General features: G+C 53.9%; 1 protein-coding gene across 1 annotated transcript in view; it reads left to right on the top strand.

Moving 5' to 3' along the window:
• The first annotated feature begins 6,827 nt into the window (after positions 1-6,827).
• The window catches only part of RASGEF1A (RasGEF domain family member 1A), an 82,995-nt gene continuing 61,839 nt past the window's right edge, over positions 6,828-27,983 (top strand). The window contains exon 1 of the mRNA XM_032837068.1: positions 6,828-7,017. The gene's annotated coding sequence lies outside the window, so the exon portion shown is untranslated. The remainder of the gene's footprint in view (positions 7,018-27,983) is intronic.

The following is a 27,983-nucleotide window of genomic DNA, read 5'->3' as shown; positions in this document are numbered from 1 at the left end:
GGTGTTTGTCCAGCATCCAGTGCTCTCATGGCATCCATTTATACCTAATATTTGGCCTCCCAGTCCCTAAGTGACTTGGTGCCTCATACTTTAGAGGTACAGCTAGATTACACAAGAAGGGGCATATCAGCTGTCTGTGGCATTTGCAGGGCACTTGGGCACATCCCTACCCAGATCCCACGATGGATGCCAAGCCCTTGGTAGTGGCTATGTGACTGATGCTTATGGGAGTGTGCTCACACATACAGTGTCTGAAAGGAGATCCTTCTTCCTAATGGCCAGAGGGCCAGGAATGCTGTTAAACCCTTGCTCTGTCCTTGGTGCTGACCAATATCGCCTTTCCAGGTGGCCAGCTGCCAGGGACCCTCAGGCAGAGTGTGGGATTTCCAGTCTTTGTATGAAGCTGGATTTGGCTGCAGAGTTTGTGAGCCTTCATGGTACCGGAAAACTAAATCCTTAGAATTTCCCAAGTGATAGGAGTATTTTTGTTATTCATGGTGGGCCCTCAGACCACACCTGAGTTTAAGCTAACAAGGTGACTCATGATAGGGGCTAGTCATAACAGAAAGACCAATCATGTGATTAGAGGATTGGGACCTTGAGTCACATGACGTCAGTCCAACTTCTGGGGAAGGGAGCAGGTTGGAGATTGAACCATGTGGGCAATGAGTAATTTAATCATGCCTATGTAATAAAGTGCTGGACACAGAAATAGAACTCTGAACATAGAAGCTCAGGTGAGCTTCCCTGATTAATAGTACTCTGTGGTGGTAGGGTGACACATTCTGATTTTGTTGGGAGTGGACATGGAAACTTTGTGTTTGGGACTCTCCCAGATCTTGCCCTATGAGACTCTTTTTTTGGCTGGTCCTTATCTGAATCCTTTTTGCTATGGTAGGACTCTAATCATGAGTACAGTGCTGAGGTGAATTCTGTGAGTTCTTCTAGTGAATTATCAAACTTGAGAGGTAATGGGAACCTCTAAATTTGTAGCTAGTTAGTCACAAGCTTAGGTGGCCTTGGGACCCCTAAGCTTGCAGCTTGTGTCTTAAGTTATTGTAGTCTTGTGGGGACTGTGTCCTTACCCTGTGAAGTTTGGTCTAACTTGGGGTAGTTAGTACCACAGGTACATTGCACAGATCCTTCTGTATTAGTCCTGCTTCAAGACTGCTACACTGGTTCCTCCTTCTGTTGGAAAACCTAGCCCCAGATGGCCACATGGCACCATTTTCAACCCCTTCAATTCCTGGCTTAGATGTCAGCTCGGTGGGGAATATCATAGAATTGAAATCTCTAGTCCTTTTATCTTTTCCCCCTGCTTTTTGTTCTTAGTACTTCTCATCTCTTAACATACAATATAATTTATTTTAAAAAATGTTTATTGTAGTCATCTGCCCCTAGAATTCCCATGTGGTAAGGGGATTTTACCTTTTTTTGATCACTATTCTGACCTAATGGTGAAAGTAGTGCCTGGCAGGTAGTAGGTGCTCAAGAAATATTTGTTTAGTGAATAAATGAATAATAGCAAAAATACATTAGCTCTCCAAATGTCAACTAATAGCAGACCAAATAAATATAACAGAACACCAAATAATAGCCAACATGAATAAAATATTCATCAATGTGGTAAATCTCACAAACATAATATTGATGATACAAGTAAGTGACTGTAAAAAATAGAGTATGATTTTATTCACAAAAGCTCAAGAATAGCCATACAGATCCAAGGATAAAAGTTTAAACAGAGGCAGGGAAATAAGTATAAGATAATGGTTACCTCTGGGAGGGAGGTGGTAGGGAAAGGGGGTATGAGGGCAAGCAATTGGGAAAAGACACAAGGGGGCTTCTCATATACTGGCAGTGCCCTATTTCTCAACCTAAGTCCTGGTTCCATTCATATTTTCATTGTGATTATTCCTGAAACTACATAGACATTTTATCCATTCTTCTGTATGTATCATATATTTTACAATTTAAGAAAAGGAAAGAGGGGTGCCTGGGTGGTTCATTTGGTTAAGCATGTGACTTTGATTTTGGCTCAGGTCATGATCTCAGGGTCCTGGGATTGAGACCCTCATCAGGCTCTGCACTCAGTGGGGAGACTGCTTGAAGATTCTCTCTTTCCCTCTACCCCTGACCCTCTTCTCATTCATGCTCTCTCTCTCTAATAAATAAATAAGTCTTTTAAAAGAAAAGGAAATAAAGAACTATAGGAGGGAGACAGAGTAGTGTTGAGTTCTCAGTTCCATTGATGAATTTATAGTGAATTTAGAGTGATAGCAGGGCTGTGTGATTGCTTCTAGCAGCATTTAGATACCTGAGGGGACATCTGGAGAAGGCAGAGTTGGATTTATCTGTCACTGGAGTTTTGCCAGGTGGGAGATAAAAGGTAAAAGAAGCAAGAAAATCCAGTGTATTGCCAAGGGAACAATTGAAAACCCGTTTTATGGAAACAAAGCTAAAAAGGAAGGCAAGTGAAGTCAGGAGGGAGAAAACTGAAATCCTGGGAAGAACTGGTTTGGATGGAGAATCAGAGGTCTAGAGGACCTAGTCATTGAACTGGGCTCCATGGAAGTAAAAAGGTATAAGCCAGTGCAATCCTTGTGATGAGAAGTCTTGAAGGAGAACACATTTGAGGCAAGAAAATGTCTGGGTGCAGCAGAAACAGTGGGTGGCTGAATTGTCATGGGGTGTATGTGTTTTAGTTCCCATAACCTGCAGAAATCCCTCTACCCCAAAGCCAGCCCAAATAAAACAACACTCAGAGAACTACCAGTGTCCAACTATGTAGGTGCTCCTTGGGATGTGCTCCGGAGCATGGACAGCAAGACTGCCTGGGGCCAAAGGACTGCTGGCTTTTCTCTTTTTCTCTGACTCAAGTACTTTTGGTTTTATCTGCAGAACATGTCAAGTTGCAAACACTTCTTATCTTCATGAGCATGACTACCCTGTTCTAAGCAACCATCATTCATCATCTGACTATCAGAACAGCCTTTAACTGCTCCCTCCAATTCCCCTGTGCACCCTACAGACTTCTTCATTCTGTGCAGTGGCAATGCTATATTCACTGGCAGCAATAAGTCATCCTGATTCCCTCCATAATAATAGATACAGTGAAAAGGAGGGGAAAACCGAAAACTTGTGGACAACATCTGAACAAAAAAAGAGATGACAGGGTAGCCACAAGAAGCTTCTAATTATACTGGAGATTAAAATTACTTTCTAATTTACAGACAGTAAAATTCACTCTATTAGGTGTACAGTTATTTTGGGTCTTGGCAAGTGGATAGTCATGGGACCAAATGAAGACACAGATACACTTCCATGGTCCCTCAAAATTTCCCTACGCTGTAGTCTATCCTTCCTACTCCTCCATCCCACCAACCCCTACGGACCGCCAATCTGTTCTCCACCTGTACAATTTTGCCTTTTCAAGAAGTCATATAAATGGAATTATAGTTTGAATTGTTTTGAGTCTGTTTTCTTTCATTTCTTTCATGTTGCTGAGTGGTATTCCATTGTATGGCTCTGCTACGATTTGTTTACTCATTCACTCACTGAAGGTCTTCTGGGTTGTTTCCAGTTTGTCTCAAGAACTAACAGAATATGAATTACATTTAGTAGCAATATGGATTTGGACCTGATTAACCAACCTGACCTAACTGATTTATGCAGAATATTCATTCTTTTCAAGGGCATATGGACATTTACCAAAATAGAACATATTCTGGGCCATAAATGTATGAGTAGATTTCAGAGAATTGAAATCATTCAGAGTTCATCCTCTGACTATTGTATAACTGAACTGGACTCAGTAATAGGAAGATAACTAGAAAACCTCCTAGTATTTGGAAACTAACTAATACCCTTCCAAATAATTTATGGATCCAAAAGGAAACTAAGGGGCTCCTGGGTGGGTCAGTTGGTTAAGCAACTGTCTTTGGCTCAGGGCATGATCTCAGGGTCCTGGGATCAAGCCCCGCATGGGGCTCCAGGCTCAATGAGAGGTCTGCTTCTCCCTCTGTCCCTCCCCCTGTTTGTGCTCTCTCACTCCTTCTCTCTCAAATATATTAAAAAATATCTTGAGCTAACTTATAATAAAAAACTTAAGACTTGTGAGAGACAGTAAAGCAGTGCTTGGAATGTATAGCTTTAAATGTATATAGTAGAAAAGAAGGCTGAGGGGTGCCTAGGTGGCTCAGTGGGTTAAAGCCTCTGCCTTTGGCTCAGGTCACAATCTCAGGGTCCTGGGATTGAGCCCCGCATTGGGCTCTCTGCTCAGCAGGGAACCTGCTTCTCCCGCTCCCCCTGCCTGCTTCTCTGCCTACTTGTGATTTCTGTCTGTCAAATAAATAAATAAAATCTTTAAAAAAAAAGAAAAGAAGGCTGAAAACCAACGAGCCTAGCTTCCAACTTAAGAAACTGAAAAACAAAACAAAACAGTAATATCTTCCCCAAAGCAGAAATACAGACATAATAAAACAAACGGTAGACATCAAATGAAATAGAAGGCACAAAAGAGAAAACTCAACAAAGGCAAAAGTTTTCTTTGAAAAATATGGTAAAATTGACAAAACCCTAGCAGGACTGATCAAGAAAAGAAAGGGAAAACAAAGATTCCCAATATCAGAATGAAATGTGGGACATCACTACATATTCTGCACACATCTGTGGGCTAATATGAGGATGTTATGAACAACTTGTTAGTAAATCTGAAAATTTAGCCAAATTAAAGATATTCCAAAAACACAATTTATCAAAAGTGACATCAGAAGAATTAGATAATCTGCAAGGCCCTGGATATATTAAAGAAAATGAATCTAATTTAAAACCTTCCCATAATGAAAATCAAGGTACAGATGGTTATTAATATTCTCACTGAAAATCAATTGAGCACAAATTTACAATTTGTATGCTATCATTTATGTATATTATGCTTTAAAAAGTTATAAGTGTTCACTTAATAACAAATGCTCACTTGAAAAAATACAGTGGTGGATGGGGGTACTGGTGAAACAAAATTGGCCACATTTTGATAATTGTTGATGCTGGGCCATTGGGCTTACCACCTTCTTAGCTTCCATTTTTGTAAATGTTTGAAATTTTTCAAAATAAAATGTTTTTGTCAAGAAAAGTCAGATGGGGGTGGGGGTGGGGGTGCCTGGGCAGCTCAGTCATTAAGCATCTGCCTTCAGCTCAGGTCATGATCCTGGGGTCCTGGGATCCTACCTGCATCAGGCTCCTTGCTAGACAGGAAGCCTGCTTCTTCCTTTCCCACTCCCCATGCTTGTGTTCCCTCTCTTGCTGTCTCTCTCTCTCTTTCTCTCTCTCTGTCAAATAAATAAAATCTTAAGGAAAAAAAAAAAAAGTCAGACCATAACATTACTCTGCAAAACCCTCTACCAGCTTGGCATTGAGTCAAACCCACCATGGGCCAATGGCCAACCAGGCTCTCCTTGATCTGGTCACCTGGGTACGGAATCTCATTCTCTACCACACACACCACTCATTTGCACACCACTCTGTCCCCTCATTATCACTTGCACACACCCCACGCACATTCTCACATCATGGCCTTTGCACCCTATGCCCCAAGTGTCCATTCTTCGGATTCAGCATGGCTTGCTTCAGTAGGGTCTTGGCTCAGATGTTACCTCTTCAGCAAAGACTTCCCTGACCTGCCAAAATAAAATAACTTCACAAACTGGACTCCCTATACCCTCTCTCCACTGTGCTTTTCTCCAAAACGTCTGCATCATCTGACATATGAAATATTTTCTTGTACTTGTCATTTACTGCCTGCTTCCCGCAAGAATGCAAACTTCAGCCAGAGAGGGGGATTCACCCCTGTTTCCCAGTGCCCAGCATGGCACCCAGCATACAATAGGCACTTAATAAATAGGTACTGAATGAATGAGTAAGAAATGCCCTCAGCCTCTCCAAGGCAGGAGTGGGCGATGTCAATGGAGTACTTCCCCTTTCTTCCACCCAGACCTCTTTATCCTGTAAGCTTCCTGGCCCTAGACCTGTTCCACATTCACTTGAGTTTGTGTCTGTAAGGGTCACTCCTGACCCCTGAACTTGTGATCAGAGAACAAGGATGCCTGCTCAGAGAACAGGAAGCTTCACTGGGAGCCAGAAGACTTGGAACCCACATCCTCCTCATGATGGTTTTGGAGAATGATGGTTTTGGAGAAATGGGGACTATGGATGGTTTTTGAATCATCCCCTTTTGAATGGGGACTCAGGGTGGTTTTTGAATCTTGATTTGCCTGCCTGATCCTGTGGGGTCATTTCATTTCCCTACCATCAGTTTACTCATCTGTGCAATGGGAACAAAACCAACACCAACCCATAGGGTGGTTGTGACGGTTAAAGGGAATAATCGAAGGGACCAGGAGTTGCCCACGGGAGCGGTTTCAGAAGCCAACATTTGGGCAGCTCTAGGGAGTCCCCAAAGGTTCTTTCACATGAGGTGGCCACATCACCTTTGGGGTGGTTTACTGAATTATCCTTTTTTAAATGAAGGCTGGCTCGCTTTCTCCCTGCACACTCTATGCCTCCTACCCCCATCCCGTCCTGCGCCCTGCGCCCTGCGCCCGGGCCACGCGCTTTACCTCTCCTTCCACCTTCGTCCTGCACTTTCTGTCTCCACGCGCCCGCCCCGCGCCCGCCCCGCGCCCGCCCTCTGCCTGCGCCCGCCCCGCACCCTCGCCCCGCGCTCGCCCGCTCCCTGCGCTCTCGCGCCCGCCCGCTCCGTGCCCGTTCCGTGCCCGCTCCGTGCCCGCTCCGTGCCCGCTCCGTGCTCGCTCCGCGCTCGCTCGCTCGCGCTCCCCGGCGCCGGCTGCGGAGGGAGCCGCTCTGCCCGCAGCTGGCGCAGCGCGGGGGCGGCCGCGGGTGGGCGGGTGCCGCGGGCCCGGGCGCCGAGCATGAGCCGCCGCCGGCGCGGGCCGCGCGCTGCTCGGGGCCCGACTGCGGCGCGAGGGCTGCGCGGGAGCTACGCCGGCCCGGACCGAGGTAGGCAGCGGGCGCCGATCCTCAGTTCCTCGGTCCCTCCCTCTCTCCCGCGGGCCGTCCCCTCCTGTCGCCAGCGCGGGCGGGGCATACGCGGGTCCTGGGTCCCGCCCGGCGTGACCGTCGCGGGGCCGGGGCATCCGCTCCCGGCACTGGCCGTGGGACGCGCGTGGAGGAGGGCGTGCGGGAGCCCAGCGCGGAGTTGCCGAGAACTCCACCCCGGGCTGGACAGCGCCAGGACCCCCGATCCCCAGCGCCCGCGGGGCAGCAGGCGATCTCTGCCTGGGCGTGGCGGGAGTGCCCTCGGCGGGCGGGCGTGGGCACCGGCTGGCAGGTCCGCTGCCCCGGGCCTGGCGTGGGGGAGGGGGCTGGGAAATCTGAGGAGCTCGGGGCTGCGCAGTTGGAAGTTTCCATTTGCTTCTCTGCATTCTGGGCCCCGCGGTGGCATCTCACGCCCTTGCTGTGTGGCGAAGAAGTGGGGCGTGAGCTCAGCATTTGAAGGGAGACGGCCAGGGCGAGATGCCCCTCTCTGCACTGTGGGCAAGGGTCATTTCAAGGACCGTGCTCTCTTTGCCCCATGTCTCGCAGGTGCAGCTGGTTCTGGGCTGCGCCCGTGTGAGCGGGGAGCGGGCTACTGCTGTCTGGGGAGGACAGGCAGCAGGCCCTTGCCCCCTGCATCTCTAGCTGCTTCTGAGCGCAGGAGCTGGTGGATATTTACAGGGAGGCTGCCTGCCTCTTGGGAGCCACCTGGGGGCTGAGATGTGGTGGTGGCTGGGAACCCTGGTTCCCTGCTTGGAGCTGTGAGCCCCATCTGGTTTACCCTCCCCACTGCTATGGTTCTTCTCCCACCCTCTGGAGCCAGGGCAGGGGCCAGATGGCCACCTGCTCTAGAAGCCCAGGAGATAGGTTGGCATTCAGGGGAACCTCAAAGAGGCAGTGCTCTGCTCTGCCCCTCAGGGATCTTCCACCTGCTTCTGGACACAGTCTTGCCCAGTGCAGCCTAGATTGGGTCCAGGCCTTCCCTCCCAAGTAGGAGGCCTAGAGTGCAAAGCAGCAGCTCCTGTTATGAGCAGGGAGCTAGGGAGTTAGGAGCCCACAGGTCTTGACTTTTGAGCTGTGGGCAGGCTGGGGGCCTCTCAGGGACTCAGCTTCCCCATCTGTAAATGGTTTCGGTGACTTTTAGGGATATTTCCGCCCTGACATCCGGGGACACTTTGCATTGAACCTCAGGACCCCAGCCCAGAATAGGAGGGGGGCATCCAGAGTGGGAGCGAGTGGAAAACCTTGGCTCCGGACGCGTGCATGGGTTCTGTGTCCCTCTAGCTTTTATTTGTTGTTAGAGACACGGGTCATAGTGACCAGCACCCCTCTGGGTGGTCATGGCTGGGTAAAGCATGACAGTGGAACCCACAGCCCTTGACCCTGAGAAGGGAATGAGCAGTAGAGACCCACATGCTGACAGCCTCCCAGCACAGCTGTGTACTCTCACACATGGCTCCTGGATTTGGGAGCACCCAAAGCAGGTGGCCCCAGGTATGCTACAGGGGCCTGAAAGCCAGCCAGCAAGTTTGTTTTTCTCTGGGAGGCATCCTTGAACTGCCAGCCTGATGGCTCCCTTCCACCTGGCAAATTGTGGAAATGGAACAGTTCACATAGAGCAGAGGGTTTTTTGGTGTAACTTAGCAACTGCAGGCAGAGGAGGAGGGTGGGGGAGAAACACCAGTGCTCTGTGTTTGGCATCTGCGCTGGGCTGTCCTGAGTGAGGCGGGGGGCTTGTGGGTCTGGCCAAGTGGGGAGGGTGTCCTGGCACAATGGGCTCCCTTAGGCTGACCTGGGGAGGAACAGACCCACTCATCCATCCCCTGGGTCCTTCAGAGGAGACTAGTGGGGGGCGGGGATGCTCAGGTATGGCCTTAGAGCCCCCGAGTACACCTGTCTCCTGGGCAGTATTGGAATAGCTCTTGTTGATTTCTGGTTTTTAACCACAGAACCCTCTTCTTAAGCCATACAGAAGCCAGATTTGTCAATGAGGCCAAGTGAGGCTCAGGTGTCAGGGCATCCAACCACAGTCCTCAGAAGTGGGGGTGTAGGATACGCACGTCTGTATCATCCTACCGTGGAAGAGGGGCTCCAGGCCTCCCCAGCAGGGTGGGCTGGGGGCAGGTCCCAGGGCCCTGGTGGCAGAGAGGGCTGGGGAGGCAGATCGGGGCCTGTCCAGGTGATGCTAGCGGTGCTGCTGCTGGTGCAGAGCCACAGCCCCAGGCGGCCCCCCGCTGGGACCGCTCTTCCCTCCCACCTTCCCTCCTGAGGCCATCTGCTTCAGGCCTGGTCTGCTCTGGCTGTTTTTCTCTCAGAGCTTCCAAATGTTGAGCCGAAATCTGCCTGCAGTAACTCCCACCCGTTCCAGGCTGCCTCTCGGTTCCTTTGCCCTCGCTTGCCCACCTCCCTCCTGCAGATGAGTGTTTACTTAGCAACCTGTCTTCCAGGCAGAATCTGAGGAGGGAGCAGGGTGGGAGGGAGGGAGGCCTATCATCTCGGGGTGCCGAAGTGGCATCAGGTGGGGAGGCTGCCAGGCCATGGCCGTGAGGGGAGGGCCCCTGACACCCACCGGCCACATGCCAGGCAAAGCCCCCTGGCCTGCAGGGCTCTGGGGAGGATGCTCTGCCCTTTCTTCAGAGTATGTGTCCTTCCCACCTCTTCCTGGGCACAGAACCTGAGGCTTTGGGGCTGTGTGTTTACGTGTCAGAGAATGAACACAGGGGATGCCTGGCTGGCACAGAGTGGGCTACGGATCCCTTCAGAATGTCCCCAGAGTGGGGACACCAGGCAGCCCTAATCTGACTACCCTGGAGCAGGGATTGGGAAGGTCAGCCAAAGGCAGCCTGGAGTGGCATGGCAGGAAATGTGGAAAGGAAAGCCTGAAAGCCCCGTTATGTCCTGGCCTGTCCAGAGCATGGGAGGGACAAAGATGAGGTACGGAGGAGCAGGGCTCATCCCTGGGAATGGAGGACCCTGGGGATTCACCTCCTGGGACGGGCTTCAGAGAGGCTTGGGAGAGGCGTCTGGCTGACAGTATGAAAGTGTTAGGAACCACACAGATGCCTGCCAAGGTGGGGGCGGTATGACTGTTGCCTGCCACTGACCCTGCTCCAGGGGCCACCGCAGCCTGGCCTCAGGTGTCTGAACGCTCTGCTCTGCAGAAGCATTTCTGAAGAACCATGTAGGTGCCTTTGAATATGGTTCAGGGCATCTCCCGATGATCCTGTCTGGGGAAGCTTCTACCCACCTCACTTACTTGCTGGGGAAGCGTCTCAGGATTCCTGCGGGTGGGGGGAGGGGTGGGATGTGGACATAGCACAGAGAAAAGAGCCCCTCACCCTATCATGGTCATGCACCTGTACTGGGTCTGGGCGGACAGGCTGCAGGCCGGGGCTGCCCTGCGTGGTGGTTGGTGGTGGGAGCTCAGAGCCTGCCATGTCCCTTCTGAGCAGCAGGGTGAGTTCAGGGAGCTGGGGGCCAATATCAGCTCAAGGAGAGGCCTGGCACTGGGCCTCACCAAGTGTCCCTGACTCTTTAGAGGAGAACACCCCATTTTGCCCATGGGCCACACACTGTGAGCCCCCTGAGGCAGGGAACCAGCCCTGCAGGCGCGACATTAGGCACTCAGGGGACACTTCATTCCATTGTCCAGCTCTCCTGTCGCTTCCTCACAGGGGAGGTGTTGCTGTTGACAGGTGATGTCTTCAAAGTTGATATGATTTTCTTTCTAAAATTAAAAAAAAAGATTTTATTTATCCATTGAGAGAGAGAGAGAGAGCGAGCACATAAGCAGGGGAAAGGCAGAGGGAGAGGGAGAGAGAGAATCTTGAGCAGACTCCACGCCGAGTGTGGAGCCCTACCTGGAGCTCCGCCCCATGACCCTGAGACCCTGAGATCACGACCTGAGCCCAGATCAGGAGTCTGACGCTCAGCGGCTTAGCTCACGGAGCCGCCCAGGTGCCTTGCTTTCATAAAGCTTTTTCAGCTTAAATACAACAAACTGCTGTCTGCTGTGCCCCCACCCCGCCCCAGCTATTTTCCCCCTTCTCTCCTCCCCTGCAAGTAGGCTGACTCTGAAGCCGTGTTCCCTGCTGGCTCACTCCATATCCTCACTTCCCACTCGCTCCCAGCCCACTCCAATCTGGTGCGCCCTCTTCACTCCTGCGAAATTGTCTTCAGGTGCCTGTGGACATCGATGGCCCTCCTGGTGTTCATGGTGCCTGCTCCCAGGCACTCGTCCCCTGGGCCTCCGTGTCCTCTGGCCACCCTAAAGACCTCTCTGCAGGTCACCCGCCTCTCCTTGGGCCACTTGCTCTTCCTGTTCCTCAGGACCTGGACCTATACCCTTTCCTCCCCAGCCATGGCTCCTGGTCCCTCTCCTGCTGATCCCGTTCTCCTATGAGCGCAGCCTGTCCTCTGGGCTCTGTCAGTGGTCCAGCCCAAGCCTGCTGGATGCCACTCAGATGACCATGGGGAGCCTGTCTGCTGTCATTGTGCCCCTGAATCTGACCTGCCCATCTCCCCGTCCAAGTAGTCGGGATGGCCAGGGTCTCCCTCTTGCCTCTCCAGGTCTGTCCTCACATCGACTGAGTGTTCAACCCGTCACCCCAGACCTCTCTTCCACTCCCTTCCCCTGCCTATTGCTACCTCCACAGGTCGGGCTGCCCCCCTCTGCCCCAGACACCTGCAGCAGCCTCCTTCCCATGCAGTTCCTTCCCTATACCACACCCAGGTGACCTTTTTAACCTCTCTTTGTCAAAACTCTCCGAAACTTCTGTTCCCATGCAGGACTCCGTATCCCGAGTGAGTTGGCCCCCAGCCTTCCTGGGTGGTGCCCCAGGCCTCTGCAGCACGTTGCCTCTGTGTAATTATCTGTGATCTCTTGGGGTCAAGTGTATACTTGGCCTGTTTCTTCCTCAGCTCCAGACGGTAGCTGGGCTGGTGGACTCAGCAAGCCGTCCTGGAACATGTGTGGAAGCGGTAACGTCCGTGTGTGTTGGGGCAGAGACACACAGATCTGTGTGGGATCATGGGCTGGGGGCGCCTGGTCTTTCCCATGTTGCTGTCCCCCCAGCAGGGAGAGGAGAGGGGAGCAGACCCAAAGCTCTGGGACGGGCAAGGGGCAGTCTCTGGGGAGCTGGGCTAGTTCAGGAAGGAGTAGTGGGGGTAGGGCTGGAGGGCCAGGCCCCTGCCTGTTGTCACCACCACTTCCGTTTCTTCAAGTGTCACCCTTAGACTCTACCTTGAAGAGAGAGTTCTCCCTGGATCTGGTTGCTATGGCAACACTGTTAACAAAGAGTAGCTTTGGTGGAGGAGGCTGGCTCACCCAGAAGCTGAGGGGGCTGGGAGAGGGTGTGCCCGTTCTGATGGGTTTATTAGCTGAGCGGGTTTCCCCACCCCCATGGCTGCCTGAACAGCACGGACCCCTCCCTGGACCTTCTCTGCCTGTGGCGCTCTCTGGGCCTCTGCTACTCAGACCCTTCCCATGTGAATGTCATGAAGTCTCTGGATTCCATCTGGGTGTGGCCTGAATCCCAACCACAGCTGGGTCACTGGGCAGACCCCGGGAGGCTTCTGACTTGGGATATGGGGCTATGAGCCCAGCCCCAGCCCAGGCACTTCCTGGGGCGAGGAACCTGGTTTTGTTGCCATAGAAACCTAGGCTTGGAGGCCCAAACTTCTCCTGCCTAGGATTTCCTGAAGACTGGTTCTGTGTCCAAGCCCTTTCCAGCCGTGAACTATGAACATTCGGGTTCCCTTCCTCCTCTGAGGCAATGGTCTTGATCACATGAGGTAACGACACGCAGCGCTGGGTGGGAGCCTGGACCTTTGCAGCCCTGGCTGTGGTGACTGGTGCGGGGTGGGGTTGGCCCAGCTTGCTGGGACCCATTTCTCTGCCCTCAGAACTGAGGGAGAGGGATGGATGCAAGGGGGAGGCTGGCCACGGAAACAGCTGGGAGGGGAGTGGTGGTTAGAGTTGGATGGGGTTGGAAGCTCACACAGAAGAAGATTATGGAGTTCCTAGGGGGAGCCTCCGAAGCTTTCATGAGTTAATCACTCAGACCACGAAGGAGGCCATCAATTATTCATTTTATTGTTGTTGGTATTAGTAGTGGGTGGACCATCCTGGGCCAATGAGGCCAGGGCTGCCCTCAGGAGAGCCCACCTCATTTCCACCTTGCCCATAGAAGGCCAGGGCCCTTCCTGCTGGATACCACCCCATGAAGGGGTCTCCCAAACCCTGCAGCCCCTCCCACTTCTGGCCTGGGAGCCCAGCTGACCTTCCATCAAGGTGAGCACATCTGTGAGTGTTCCTGTGAGCCAACCCTGGAGTGGGTGACCTGGGAGCATCTGGTCCCTGGGTCCCCCCACTGCTGGGTTAGCAAGTGAGGTTTCTCAACGATTTGGGAGGGTGGTCTGACAGTGAGCAGGGTTGGCCAGAGTCCAAGCTGTTGCTCTGGGAAAGGCTAGGGCCGCCAGATCACTTCCCAGAATGTATGTGCCCGCGGAGGTGGGGAGGGGGGAATATGGGGCGGGGCCTGGAGGGGAGCCACCCACACGGCTCGAGTCACCACCTGGACTACGCCCCCAGTGATGCCGAGGCTGGCGTGCTCAGGGGTACTAGCTGAACGACGAGATCAACTATCCGCAAACTGGCCATAAAAACACCTCAAGGAATAGCAAAAAAACCCACTGTGATTCCGACCACGTTTTCTACCTACAATGAATAATGATAGAAATTAATAACAAAACATAAGTCTAATATTTGGAAAATTTAAAATGTGTAAATATGCAGTGGATCAAAGAAGAGATAATACTAGAAATTAGATGATAATGGAATTAAGTGATAAAAATAGAAAGAGGGATACTTGTGGGACACGGCCTCAGTGGCCCTGCAAATCGGTTGTTTGCCGTCACCAGCCGACCCTGTCTGGAGAGCCCTTGGTCTTTGAGAAATCCACGCACAGGTGCCTCCTCCTCGGGCCCAGGGATGGGACAGAGCCTCGCAAGTGGCGCCTTGGAGAGGGATTGGAGGCAGGGAGCTGGCAGCTGGGTCTCCCACAGACTGCAAGGGTGCCTGGGGGAGGTGCGGAGTCTCCCAGCTTCTCCCCATGGTCAGGCCAGCCTGGGGTCAGGGGAGCTGCTCTGCCTGTGAGTCTGCAGAGATGAGGGGGCTGGGAGAGGGCAGTTAAAGCACGCTGTCTTGCGCAGGTGGCTCTGGGCTACAGCTCCAGGTCACAGCCGGTCACAACCCCAGAGGAGGCGCTGCCAGGCATGCCTACAGCTGGGCTGAGATTTTGAAGAGCTGTTGTTTTGTGAGGTGACTGCAGCGCGGTGAGGAGATGAGAAGGATGTCTGGGTGCCAGCAATGGCCCCGGGTCCAAGTGCAGGGAGGAGAGAACAGCCGGCAGTGTGGTGGAGGCCGGAGCCCTTGGAACGCCTGTCTGTGCTCAGACTGTGGTCCGTGGGGCCTGTGTGTGGGCTCTGTGTGCGCGTGCATGTGCATGTATACTTGTACGTGTGTGTGTACCTGCATTCACATACAAGCACCAGGAAGGGATCCTTGGGCAGCTCTCTCTCCCCAGCGCTCTGCTGTGTTTAACTAATAAATGACTTAATTTAATGTCCTAAATATATATTTTTTTAATGCTGGCATCATTATAACCCATTTTGTTGATGAGCTTTCTATCCGGAGAGAAGGGCAGAGGCAGAATTTGAACCCAGGTCTCTCCTCTGTGCCAGGGAGAACTTTGGAGAGTGTGTAATGTGCTGCCCTGGTACCTCTTTTCACTTTCCTGTGCCCGTCCGGCTACCTCTCCTGGTGTCCAGGCCCCGAGCTGGCCCTCGTCCCCTTTCCTCCCTATGACTGTGACCACCTCATGCTTCTCTGACTGCATACACCTCGGGCCTCAGCTTGGGCAGGGCTCTCTGCACATGCGTTGCCACCTTCTGGGCCCATAAAGGTTGCCCTTCATCTGGGCTGTAGAGTGCCTGGGCCCCACAACAGCAGTGACCAGCTTCTGAGTGTGTCCTGGGTGCCCGTGCTTTGCCTGCATGCACACATGTCACGCAAACCTCTGAAGGGCCTGGCTTAGCTCAGCTTCCCTGGATGTAGAGCCTGAGACAGGGATTTGGGTGTGAGGTGAGTAGAGGGTATGCTCATGAGAGACACCTCTCAGGGGGTGAATAAGCAGGGTAGGAAGGGGAGGAGGCCGGGCACAGGTGCCGTTCTGGGCAGAGTCTCTCCTTAGCCTAACCCTTGAGGGGAACTCCAGGGTGCAGACTGCATCGGGTCCGTCTCCCTGGGAGGCAGGGAGTTGGACTCTGGCCCCCTGTACTGGTCAGCTGTTGGCTGTCGGCCCCTCTAGTCTTCTCTGGATGAGAATGTGTGCTGTATGCTGGCAGCCCCGGTGGACAGGTGCCCCAGGCTGATAGGAGGGCCCAGAGAGCTGGGTGGGCCACTGTTACCACTGTTACCACTGTTACCACTCCCAGGCAAGAAGAGAAGCCACCTACTTTTCCCACTGTCCCTGCTACTTCTTGGGGGACTTGAGATGCAACTGTGGGTCCAGTGTGTTGTTGCCCGTGGCGTCCCTGTGGCCTGATCATGGCCACCTTGCCATGAGGCCTCATTTTCCTGGGGGTGTACGTTCACCTGTCCCAGTCTTCTGGCCTGTGCTGCTTACTGTTGGGCCCCAGGACTAAGTGCTGTGCGTGTGTGCGGAGGGGGCTCTGTCAGTTTGTCCAGGGAAGGACTGACAACATGATCGTCAGCCTTGGGCCTGATGGCAGGAGGCTGGGCAGGCCAGGGATGGGGGAACCTGAGACTGAGAGCTATCCACAGCCCACCAGACTCGAGAGGGGGACATTGGCTTGGGACGAGGGGGATAGTGTGGGATAAGGACCCCTGGCCTGGGGATGTGGGGTCTACATTCCAGCCCCAGCCACTGTCTTCCTGCTTGCTCCCAGCTGTCCTGCCTGGGGCTGGTCATCTCCCTGGGGTCCCCACTCACACATGATCTCCAGCAGGAGGGCCCATGAGCCCTCCCAGGCTACTAGTAGCCCAAATTTAGGGGTGGGGGTGCCTGGGACTGACCGGAGAGAGGTGTGGAGAGGCTGAGCGAGAGGGTAGTGAGGGCCAGTGTGGGTGTGGTTGGCACAAGGACGGGCCATGGGCCTGGTCCGTGAGACACCCTGTGCAGCAGAGTTAAACACCCCCATACCCACCTACTAGGTGACGCTGAGTCGAATTAAGCTGCTTGCACCTCAGTTAACCCATCTTTCCGTGAGGGGTTGACTGGGGCTGGGTTTCCAGAGCCCCAGGTTCCTCAGTAACCCAGGGACAGGCAGGCCTCTCTGAGAATGCTTTCATGTGTGTATGCCCGCCTGTCCGCTGCGCACCCAGCTGCTCTGAGCTTAACTGTGATGCACGCGGCTTTGCTTAGGGATGTAAATGTTCTCCCACAGGGAACCCCTGAACTTCAAGAGCTCTGATGTTGGAGGTCCTCATGTCCTGGACCTCTCCTGTCACCCTCACCAGGCTCGGCCATGTGCCTTGGCCAGAAGTGCTGACTGTCCAGTTTGCCAGGCCCTGGACAGTGGGAAGGGGCACACCATTCCCTGGACCCACGGGGATGGCCAGAGCAAGTCCCCCGAGTTCCCCAAGGGAACCCAGTGAAGAGGAATCCCAGTGGCAAACAGGCATTTTCTTGCCTGGATAAAAATGATAAACACAGCCTAATGCAACAGACACCACGACTGGCGTTGGAGAATGATAACATGTGTGTCTCAGGCCTGCTTTAGAATGGAGAGGGTGCCTGGCCTTGGGAACCCGCCATTGCCCAGTGCTCTGTGCACTTACAGCCAGGACAAGGGAAGGGGGCCCTGGGCTTGGCAGAAGAACATCGCTTCATAGGACACTGGTGCTTGATGGGTCTGCAGGCCAAAGAGGCCAGAGGGGGAGACTGAGGCTGGGAGGGGTGGTGGGGCCCAGGTACCAGGAGGCGAGGTGGGTGTAGAGGGGCAATTAGACACAAGCCGGCCCAAGGAGAGCGTGGAAATCGTCATGTGTGTAGCAGCAAGACTCCAAGGGGCTGCGGCACCTGGGTGGGTCAGATGGGTAAGTGTCTGCCTTTGGATCAGGTCATGATCTTCAGGTCATGGGATGGAGCCCCCCCATGTCAGGCTCCCAGCTCAGCGGGGAGTCTGCTTCTCCCTCTGCCTCCTCTGCCCTGGTTGTGCTCTCTCAAATGATTAAATTACAAAATAATTAAATTAAAAAATTAAATAATAAAAAAAGACTCCAAGGGGCTAAAAACCCTGCTCAAGTCTGGATAACCCCGGCCTGTCCCTCCTCACCACCTCACTGTGACCACTGTGACCTCTGGGGCCATGTGAAACCCATGCTTTGAGGTGCTTCTGCCCTTCACCCCTCATCTGAGAGGGACTTGGGAAAAGCTAGTGAAAAACCAAAAGAATGTGGGGAGATGTCTGATCATCGTCCCCTCCACCGAGCGTGTGCAGAGAAGCAGCGTGCGTGGCCCGGTCTGTGTTCTGGGAGTGCAGACAAAATTCAGAAATAGGTAGAGAATGAGCAGGACAGGTAATTAGAAGGTGGTTGGGGGAAGAGGGAGGGAGAGCTGGGGGCTTCTGTTTAGAATAGAGTAGTTATGGCAGCCTCCTTGGAAGGTAGAGTTTGAGCCCCTTGGACATCTGGGGGCAGGGGGCTCCTGGCAGAGGGAACAGCTGGTCCCAGGCCCCAAGGTAGACATGTGTCACCATGTCCAGGAAGCCAAGAAAGCCAGGGGACACAATCCATGGCAGGCAGTGACTGGGGGGCCACTGAGGACATGTTACTTTGGGGTGAGCCGTGACCTTGTGGCTTTTCTGGGGTCTCATGCCATCTCTGCTGCTTAGCCATGTGCATGCGGATGGTTCCAACAGAGGGGCGACTGACCCGCCACACCAGCTGTGTCCCCAGCCCTGAGCTTCCCCCAGGAGAGAGCTAGTGAGGGAGCCTGCTTGGGGGATGTAGTTACATCGAATTTCAGATGTTCTGGGGACCTGAGAGAGACATGGCCTGTGCGCGGCCATGGGGGTGGAGATTCTGGAAGGGTCACCCTGGGTCCCCGACCCGCAGTACATCATCTTCTTTCTTCCCACTCTGCCTTTCCTCCTCCTCCACTCTTCCTCCCTGGGATTCCTGCCCAGCCTCCTTATAGGGCTGCCCTTCCCCCGCCCCAGTTTCTAAAGTTTGGCATATTGTATTTATTTCACTATGTATGCAACAAGTAAAAAGGTCCATGTGCAGCATGTCTCCTCTCATCCCTGCCAGCTTGTGAAGGCAGAGACCTAGCTGTTATCTGCTTTAGATCTCCTCCCGACATCTCTGGCCCACACATACACGCATAGTACATTGGTCCTTGTTGTGCATGTGGTCAGACCCTGGGCCTCGTTTTCCTTCCCTTGGTTCATGTCTTGGAGCCTCATCTCAGTGTGCATGGAGTGGGGCTGCTATTTTTAGTTTGTTTATATTTTTAAAAGATTTTTTATTTATTTGAAAGAGAGAGAGAGAAAGAAAGAGAGAGAGAGAGAAAATGAGCAGGGCAGGGGGGTGGCAGATGGAGAGGGAGTCCCCCTGTGGGACTTGATCTCGGGACCTGGAGATCATGACCTGAGCTGAAGGCTGACACCTAACCAACTGAGCCACCCAGGAGGCCCGCATTGCTGTTTTTTAGCATCTGCGTGGTCTTCTGCCCACGGATGCATGGTAGCTCTTTCATCCAGGCCCTGAAGAGTAGCCATTCAGATGGTGTCCCTTCTCCTTTCATAAGCAGTTACTGTAGCAAGCATCCTTTTGCTCCAAGTGTGAGCGTATTTGTAGGATAAATCCCTCAGAATAGAATAGGGTGAAATGGAGGTGCGTTTGTAATTTTGAGAGCTCTGGCTAAGCTGTCCTCAGCTACAGTAAGTTATCTTCCCGTAGGTGATGGATATAAACACCTGTTTCTCCATCCCCTTATCTTTGCCGATCTAATAGGTGAAAAATGATATCTTGTTGTGATGTTAGTGTCTCTCTGTGAGTGAGATTTGAGCAGATTCTCATATGTACAAGACTTACCTGCATTCTCTCTGGGGAACTGGTGTCTGAATTATTAGCACAGTATTTCTGCTGGGCTGATGGTATTTTTCTTATTGATTCATAGACACTTTCTATATATTAAGGAAACTGACTCTTGGAGCATGAGTTGCAAATCTTTTCCTCAATTTATTGTATTTTTGTTTTGTTATGATTTTTCACCATGCAGAATCTAAAAAATGTATGTAGTCAGTAGCGTACCTATTACGTTTAAACCTTGTGAAACTCCCGTTCCTCTAGGTCAAAAATGGTTGCCCATCTGTAATTTCATGAAATTCAAACTAACAGAAAAACTTCTGTACCATGGAACCACAAAGAAATGTTCCCATATGTTCCTCTCATAGGCTTATGTTTTTGTTTTTCAAATGGGAGTATTTGATTTATCTGGTAGGACTCCAATCTTATTTTTTTCCAGATGGCCACCCGTTTGCCCAACATCACTTATTAAATAATGACCTTTTCTTCACTGACTTGAGATATCACCTTTACTCATATACTAAGCTGCTCTATGTGTTTGGGGGTTATTTCAAGTCTTTCTTGTTTGCTTCAATGCTCTGACTGTATATACATGTGATGATACCATGTTTTAGGTTTAACTGTTACCATGAAATTTGCAAACACACGGAGAGGTAAAGAGAATCGAGTAAGGAACCTCATGTTCTCATTGCCCAGATTCAGCTCTCACCAGCTTGCTTCACTTACTCATTTTTCCTTCTTCCATCCTTCTTTCCCTCCCTCCCTCTTTTTTTTCTTTTCTTTTTCTCTTCTCCGTTTTCTTTTGGGCTGAAGTATTTAAATCAAACCCCCGACCTCTGTAATTCGCCCCTCTATACTCCAGCGTGGATCTCTCCAGCAAGGTCATCTGCAAACAGAGCCACATGGTCATTATCACACTTAGCAGAATTAATAGCAATTCCTTGCTGTCATCCAATGCCCGGCACATCTTCAGCTTTTCCTTAATTGTCTTAAAAATGCTCTTCTCCAGTTGACTTGCAAAATTAGTAACCGAATTGAATCCACATGTGGCATGTGGCTTTTATTTGTCACAAGCCTCCGTTATGTGAAGCAGTCCTTCCTTCCCCGGTCCCCTTTCTTTAAGCCATCGGCTTGCTGCAGAACCGTGGTGAGTCTGTGTCTCTAGAATGTCCTATTTTTGAGACTTGTCTGTTTGCTTCCTCGCGGTGTCATTTCACGAGCTCCCCCGCTCCTAGTATTCTCTCCAAACCGGAGCTCAGCTCAAACAACTTCGTTTTACAGGGCTCCACGTTACTTGGCAAGAATGCTTCGTGGCACTGGCCCGGACACTGCAGGAGTTTGCCACGGCAGATCTGGTGGCAGTGGGCGAGAACGTGGGGGCGATGGGCCCGCGTCCCCCTGCATCCGTTCCATCCTTCTGGCGGTCTCAACTCTTGACAGCCATGGTCTGAGTCAAGTATCCCGTCAAGGGCTGTAAGGCAGCACCTTCCTAAATGTTCCTTCCCAGTGCATTTGTAGGATTCGTCTATAGGGAACGTTCGCTCATCAACCAGGGCTGTTTGGTTACCCCAAAGCGATTTCAGTAAAAAAAGGCAGGATATGTGCCAAATTCTTTCCTTTGCCAACACATGGCTCCTCCTGATTTTGCAATCTGTGCCTGTCTCCATAACTCAGCAGCCCCGGCCCACCACACCCTTTCTCATCAAGTTGCTTTTGCCATGGTTCTCAGGCACAACCCTGTATTTACGCTAGTGTTGCTCTGTCTGGTAGGACTGAGTTTGCTTGGTTCCTCTGGTGGGCACTGCAGCTGGCTGCTTCCTGCTTGTGACATCACAGCCCATGGGGGTGGTCGGCCCGATCTGGTTTTCTCATCTGTCCTGGTATGGTGAGGGATGACCTTCCAGCAGGTGATGTTTTCCCCCCAGATGGCTAGATCTGAGTGTAGCAGAGATGCCTGAATGTTTGGGAGGCTGGTGAAGAGGGTGTGAGGGTAAGTCTCCCTGGATCGTGGGGAGACGTGCATCCTAGCTGTCTCGTCCTTTCTCCTCCACCGATGGGAGCCATCTCTGTGTCAGGAGAGAGGTTGAGAGGGGAAGCTGAAGGCCCTGATAGGTCCAGATCTGTTGCAGCTGAGGAGGAGCTTTGGCAGGGTTGAGAACATTCGGGAACGTCAGACAAGTGGTGCCCTCATGACACTACAGAGGTCCCAGCTCGGGGAGCTGCTATACCCAGAGCACTGGGGAGGCAGGCCCCACGCGGGGTACAGAGGAGAGCTGGTGGTGAAGAAGGGCCATGGGAGCCGGGCCACAGCTGCCCGTTGAGGCCGAGACGTGGGAGAGCAGGGCTGCTGGGAAGGGCCGGCCCTGTGAGTCCCTGGGCTCCAGACCCTAGCTCAGTGCCCTGAGGTATCCATGCTGAATTTGGGGATCTGAACTCTGCCTCTGAGCTGCTGTGCCTGCCTTTGGGGTCTGATAAGGGCCCCTGCGGGTGGCTTGATGCTGGGGTGGATCAGGGACAATAGGTAGAAGTTATCTAACTTCACTGATCAGAAGAACCCACTAGAAGTAGAATCCACTCGTAAAGCCCTTCTTTGCCCTGCCAGCAGGTATGGTCATGCATGGATTGAGGGGTTGGAGTGTTTAGGTGGTCTCCCCTCCCTGCAGAGCAGGTGCTCCCAGGTGGGCTCCCTGCCCCACGCCCCTAGCTGATGTGGGTCGAATGAATGAATGAACCCGCAGAAGTTGCCTCCCCAGTGATGCTGGGGACACAGAGGTGGCCACACTGACAGCCGCCTGGTCTGCTGCCTCAACGCTGTGGTGGGCATTGGGAGGCCTGCCCCCCGTAACAGGGGGCTCTGCTCAGGTGAGGCCTGGAGTCTTTCCTAGTAGAAGCATTGAGGAACTCCGCAGGCAGTGAACAAGGTCCCAGAGGCAGGGCAGAAACGCTGAGAGGAAGCAGGTTTCTGGAAGCTCCTAGGACCCCCCCTCCTCGGGCCCTGGTGTGTGGGGGCAGTGCTGGGCAGGGGTGAGCAAGCCTAGAGTGGCCTTCATCTTGAGTTGCCTGCTTTCTAGCCCTGCCTCGCTTGGCCTGGGCTCTGGCTGACCCCGAGGCTGCCTCTGGCTGGGCCTGGTGGGGCACCAGGCTCAGAGTGCTTTCTTGCTTCTGCTTTCCAGGCCCTCTCCCAGCTGTAATTTTACATCATTGGTTCTCAAAGTGGGATCCTAAGACCAGTAGCATCAACATCCCCTTGAACTGTCTTTTAGGAATGCAGGTTCTCCAGCCCTATCCTAGACCTTCTGAATCAGACACTCTTGTCAGGGCGGGGGTGGGGGGCTCGAGCGGGGGGCGGGTGCTGCAATGTGTGTTTTGAAAAGCCCTCCAGGGGATTGTGATGCTCACTAAAGCCTGAGAACCACTTCTTAAGAGCAAACAGCTCAGCCCAAGGGGTTCAGGCCTGGACAAGACTAAGACTTTCTCTCTTGGTTCTGAAAACTTCCCAGACCACAGCCTGCGGTTCTGAGCCCACTGAACCTTGCTGAGTGCCAAGCCTGCTCCCAGATGCTTGCCCACCAGGGTCATCCCATAACGTTCTGTCCACTTGGGCCCCAGATGCTCACCATACTGGGTATGTAACTGATTACCAAAGTCAGTACGGTGCAGGGACCTTCAACACAAAATGGGAGCTTTTCTGTTCATTATATTTGCTTCGGTCTCTAGAGAGCCATGTGGCATTCAGCTGACTCAGCCTCGGTCACAGCAGAAAGCTCCGCCAGCCCAGGCTGATGGCGCTTCTGGGATGGTTCGGGGGCTCTGGGCCATGTCTTTATCGAAAGCCCTCTAGGGGAGGTTAGTGGCTGGCCCAGGGCCAGGACGTGGGGGAGCTCATTTCCCGGGGCAGCCCTGCCTGTCACCCCCACACACATTCAGCTCAGACAATCACCCGGGAGTCACTGGACCCAGTTACTCAGCGCGCAGATGAATCAGACTTCCCGTAATTGGCATTCAGGAACTTGGGAGTTTGGAAGGGTTTCCAGGACACTTGAGGTGCTGACGTCTCTTGCTAGCATCTCTCTCCCAGCCCAGGGGCAAACAACATCCAGGTCAAAGAGCCGCTGCCGTTAGAGATTGTACCTGGCAGAGCCCCTCTTTAAATGGATCATTTGACAAAGGACCCCTGACTTTAGCTAAGGGAAGTGGTGGGAGGAGAGGGAAGGGCATCATACCTGGGGCCCTTTCAGATGAGATCTTTTCACTCTCACAGAGCCTGAAGATAGTGGTTTTCTCCAGTTCTGCAGGAGCACAAAATAGGCTCAGAGAGGCTGAGAAAGCCAACCAAAGTCACACAGCAGGAAGGCTCAGCACTGGGATTCAGACCCTGTCTGGCTGTTCCCACAGTCCCAGGCCCGCTCATCCTGCAAAACCCAAGGCGCGGTCTCCAGGAGCAAGTGCGTGGCCTGGGGCTTTCTTCCTCCTCCTTCCTCCCTCCTGTAGAAATAGAGGGAAAAAGGTTTAGTCATTAAATAAGTCAAATTCGTGTCCTTACCATGGGATTTGCTGGAACTGTTATGTGATTGTATGGTTTCTGAAGCTTCTGTAGGGGAACAGTGTGGACAGAATTTGTATAGCCCCTGGAGGGTGGGGGAGAGACAGGTGCGCCGGGATGGTGAATGGGGGTCCCTGGGCAGGGCAGCCACAGAAGCCACTCTGGGCCACAGCTCCAGGAGTGGTGTCAGAGAGGCTGGGACCCACCCGCAGCATCCTTCAGGTTGGCTCTCTGGCCAGGCAGTCCAGGCCCAGGGTGGTGGACATGCTTAGGGAAGGGGCGGGTTCCATGGCATGGCCCCGGGGCCTACCACTGGACAGAGGGTCAAGGCTGCATTGGACCTGGTGGTTGGGGGGCTATTCATGAGGAATGGACAGCACCCCATGGAATCCAGGGGGATCGTTAGGAAGACCACACATCCAGACTGTCTACCCACATGGCCCAGGTTGCAGCACCTGCCTTTCCCTCAACTGGTCTAGAGCACAGTGCAGGGGACTAGTGAGTGGAAGAAATGTCCCCAGGATGGGCTGTCACCAAGAGAGCTCAGAGGGTGGATCTTACCCCCCCAGCCCCTGCCCTCCCAGCGAGCCACCAAGCTCTCATCCTCCCCACGGTCCTGGGTAGATGTGGGGAGAGACTGAGCCCAGGGAGAGTGGGGGACAGGAGCCTCTAATCCAGGGCAAGTCCTGGGTGGGGGAGGGCACAACCAATGCCATGAGGCCCCATTCCATTCATTCACCCCTGTAGTTGTGCTCACCCTCCCTGGCACCCCCAGGCTACCACCCACCCAGCCTTTCCCTTCACCCCTCCCTCCTGTCACCCACAGTGCCACTTCCAGTGGTTTTCCCTCACCACTAGTGTTTTCCCCTTCTCCACTTCTGCCTACCCTCAGCCTCATCCCTGTGGGCCTTTGTGTACCCACTGACAGATGGCAGGCAAATGCATCCCCTCCCCATCTCCATCTAGGTCATCACTCTTGCTCTCTACCCAAGCCCCCAGCTTCTCCTTGCCTTCTGGTCCACTTGGCGGGCTGAATCCCTGGGAGCCTGCTCCCTAGGTCACTGCGGGTCCTGGGTCTGGTGCTGATGTCCCAGTATGACTGTGTCTCTGGGCTAAGTTCTGCCTGGGCCTTCCCTGAGCCCCTGCCCAGGCCCTGCCCTGACTCTGTCCAGGGTGACCATCCTGTTTCTGCACTGCCTCCCTCACACCCTGCAGCTGTGCCCTGTCCTGGCTCCCAACCCTCACTGGTCACCACACCCTGACTGCCCCCATCCTGACTTCCACCTTCCTCCCCTGCAGCTGGGCCGCCTGTCCCAGCCCCACCCCTCCCAGGGGAGAACAGAACACCAAGCCAAAGTTGAGGAAGCTCAAGCCCAGACCAGGGTGACCTCGCCGGCCTTTGTGAGTCAGAGGAAGGAGAGGGAATGTCCACAGGGCCCTTGCAGCCCTTCCTCCCTCCCTTAGGCCTGCCTAGAGCCTGGAGAGCCCAGAGACATGCCCGCAGGCCTGCCCTCCCATTCTGGAGGTGCAGATGGGGGCTGCAGGTGCAGGGGCTCAGGTACACTCTGGGGAGGCGGGCAGCTGGGGGTACAGGCGGAGGGCGTTCTGCTAGTGACGTCTGTGCCTCATGATGTTCTGTTAGGGGCACTGGGGCATCTCACCCGCGTCAGCTCCACTAGTCCCACCAGCCCTGAGAAACAGGGCAGTTTCTGCCCCCATTTTACAGATGAGGAAACTGAGAGGCTAGGGGAGGTATGGGCTGGCTCCAGGCCATGCTACTGTCTGCGGAGAAGGGGGTGCAACAGAGGAGGCCAGGCCCAGGTGTGGGGCCTCGAGCTGGAACTCACATCAGGAGTCATGGGGCCCCTTGGTGGGCCTTGGACCCTTGGTGCCCCATTCAAAGATGCCTGTGGGGACATTACTGGAGGTGGCAGAGGCCTGTCCTACTTCCTCTGGGGCCTCTGAGACCCTGGGGGCTGTGGGAGGGAAAGGGCCTTCCTGGTCAGATGCAGTGAGAGGGCCCAGGAAAGCTCACTGAGTGGTGCCTGGAGGTTCTCTGAAGGCTGGGAATAGTTCAACATCCCGGCCTGTTGCCAGGGCTGTTGGGGTCCATCGTGGTTTCTGGTTGTTACGTGGCTTGGCGGAAAGCAACTCGGTGTGCACGCCCCCATGGTTCAGAGGCCCTCCGGCCACCCCTGGCACATGTGCCTTCTGAGTTGGCCCACAGCACCTCGGCAGAGCTGCCCTGGGAGGCAGTGTCACAGGCCGTTTTTCTGTCTGCCTCCGCTGGGTGGGGTAAGGTGGCCAGACATTCCCTTCCTTTTCCTGTTCCCACAGCGCAGTGGGACCCACACTCTAGGCGACTAGAGTTAGCCCAGAGCCAAGGCTTCTAGCCTGGCTGGGCCCAGGACAAGCAGTGTGGTTACTTCCAGCCTCAGTTTCCCTATCTGTGAGGCAGACAGCTGGGTCGAGGCTGTCCCAGCTCTCTCAAGGGTGCACAGAGACTCAGCATAGACAGTCTCACGAGACCCCCAGTACTGTCTCCCTGAGTGCCCCGTGCCAGCGGATCGGCCACCTGCCCTTGCCATCCTTTTCCCTTGGCCAGCTCAGCTCTGTTGCCTCTTGCTGACAAGGGGCCCCATGGGCCTTTGGGGGTTTGGGGATCTCCTCAAGACATGGAGGGGAAGGAGGTGTTAGCGACACCAGGTGGAGATGCCTCGAAGTCAGAGATGTTTCCTACAGGGTGGGGCTGCTGGGTTGTGGGTCTGGCCCCGTTACATCTCCTTCCCCACGATGCCCCTACGCCCTGACCCTGACTCCCTAGCACAGAGCACTTGCTCAGGCCTGGGCCCTCTTCCCTTACTCATGTCCCAAGCTGTCACGGGGGGGCCAGGAAGCAGGGAGACCACCTTCCTGCGGGATCCCTCCAGTGTCGAGCAAGTGCGGGGAAGGGGGAGTGGGGGGGCTTCTGTATTGGAGCCAGCCCTGCCCCCTACACCTTGCTCACAGGCTGCTCCTTCTAGGTCTCAGAGGCCTTCTCTTAAAATGAGGTGACCTATAAGCTGTGTTCCAGGGCAAGGTGACACTGCACATTGCTGGGGACCTGGGTGTCCTCTAGGCTGTCTCCTGTCCCAGCTCTCCCACCTGGCATGGGGCCCCCAAGGCTCCCAGCCCCAGGGCTTTCCAGGCCCACATGGCTGCACTCCACTCAGTCTCTCGGGGTCCAGGTCCAGGAGTGGATGAGCCCCAGCCACCGCCCTGTGCGGATAGTCAACAGCCCAACCTAGGGCTCGCTGTGGTCAGGGGCACTGCAGGACGCCTCGGGGACTTTCTGCAGTGCTTTCTCCAGGCAGGGGCCAGCACACAGTCTCTGCCATAAATCTGATGCGGGGGGAGGGGGTGCAGGGAGGCAGGGGTGAGGACAGGGAGAGAGGGAGGGAAGGCCAGAAGGACCTCCCTAATTCACATGCATGAGGTAGCTTTTAGTGTTGCTTGGCAACCGGATGAGAAAGGAGGGTGTCAGGAACCCAGACCATAGCCCCAGCTCCACTACAGGCTAACCTTAGTAGACAGACAGATCTGGGAATCAGGCCTCAGGTGGCTCTAGGTTTTCCCTCCAGAGTTGTCTTCCCAGAGGTGCCGAGGGTGATGGGGCTCCCAGGACTGGCCACACGCCTACCCCCTGATGGTCCCGAGCCAGAAATTAGATGTCCCCCTGCTCCGCCCCAGCACTGGGCTCCAGGGTACCCCTGATGTGGGAGTCTGGGCTTTGTTTCTACTTTGACCCTGACTAGTGTCCTGGGTCCTTGGACAGATAGTGTCACATCTCTGACCTCAGTCTGCACTGTAAAATGGGCCAGTAGCATTCAAAGGATTTACTGCGAGGAGCAGATGACAGAGACATTGCGTTTAAATCCTAGGGCCTTTCCATCCTCAAAGGTACACTGAACCCCAGTAAGTAGGGCTGCAGGACACAGGAGGCTCCATGAGGGGCCACCCCTGCCCCCAGGAGCAGATGAGGGTGACAGGACATCCCCAGGCTATCCCAGGCCTTTGGACAAATGGGACAGAAGTACAGCTGTGAGATTGGACCAGGACTAGGGTCAGCTCTGCACACCTCAGCTGGCATGACTGTCCGGGACATCCCTAGAGGGGTCCAGACTCAGAGTGGCCATTGAGGCAAGGGTGGTGGCAGTGGGTGGGGTGAGAAGGAGCAACACTGAGCAGGTGGCCAGCGGGGGATGGGGGTGGGACATCAAAGTCCACGGAGGC

The sequence above is a fragment of the Lontra canadensis genome, unplaced genomic scaffold (genome assembly GCF_010015895.1).
Source record: "Lontra canadensis isolate GAN:19392208 unplaced genomic scaffold, GSC_riverotter_1.0 scaffold3, whole genome shotgun sequence".
NCBI classification, from domain to species: Eukaryota; Metazoa; Chordata; class Mammalia; order Carnivora; family Mustelidae; genus Lontra; species Lontra canadensis.
Note: the sequence above shows the minus strand (reverse complement) of the source record. Positions and strands in the feature narration are given on the sequence as shown.